Raw genomic sequence first — 581 nt, 5'->3', positions numbered from 1 at the left:
GCGCCTGCGCAGTCCCTCCCCTGGCCCTGACGTCAGGACCCGCCCCGGCCACGTGATGACAACACAACAAGCGACGGGGCGGGGCGGGGGCGTTCCCAGGCGAGCGACAGACGTGGAGACGCGGGAGTCACGCTGACGCGCGCGCCAGGAATGAATTCCTGCCTGTCATTTGTACCGGCCGGATGGAGTGAGGTATGTGGCTGGAAGTGGGGTAGAGGATGGGGAGACGTCTGTAATGAGGAAGTGCAAGGCCCTCAGGTGCTGGCACGCAGGTCTCCCACACCTACAGGACCAACGTTATTTATCCAATACGTGAGCATTTCTTTTTTAATATCTGTAAGGACTCAGTCTGTAATAGGTATCGTGGTGACACAAAGTAAGCAAAAGTCCCCGTGCCTCCCCGTCATAAAACTGAAATAAAGCTGGTGGAACGCTGACACGCCAGTGAACAATGTAAGGCAGGCCAGACTTTTTCGTTGTTAAACAATTTTTTAAAAAATTAATTACAAACAACACGCAATCATTGTTAAAAAAACAAAAGGAGAATTTCAGGAAAACATAGAGAAGAAAATAATCACCCA

This window comes from Aethalodelphis obliquidens, unplaced genomic scaffold (assembly GCF_003676395.1).
Source record: "Aethalodelphis obliquidens isolate GAN/ISIS:26980383/991018 unplaced genomic scaffold, ASM367639v1 scaffold61, whole genome shotgun sequence".
Lineage (NCBI taxonomy): Eukaryota > Metazoa > Chordata > Mammalia > Artiodactyla > Delphinidae > Aethalodelphis > Aethalodelphis obliquidens.
Note: the sequence above shows the minus strand (reverse complement) of the source record.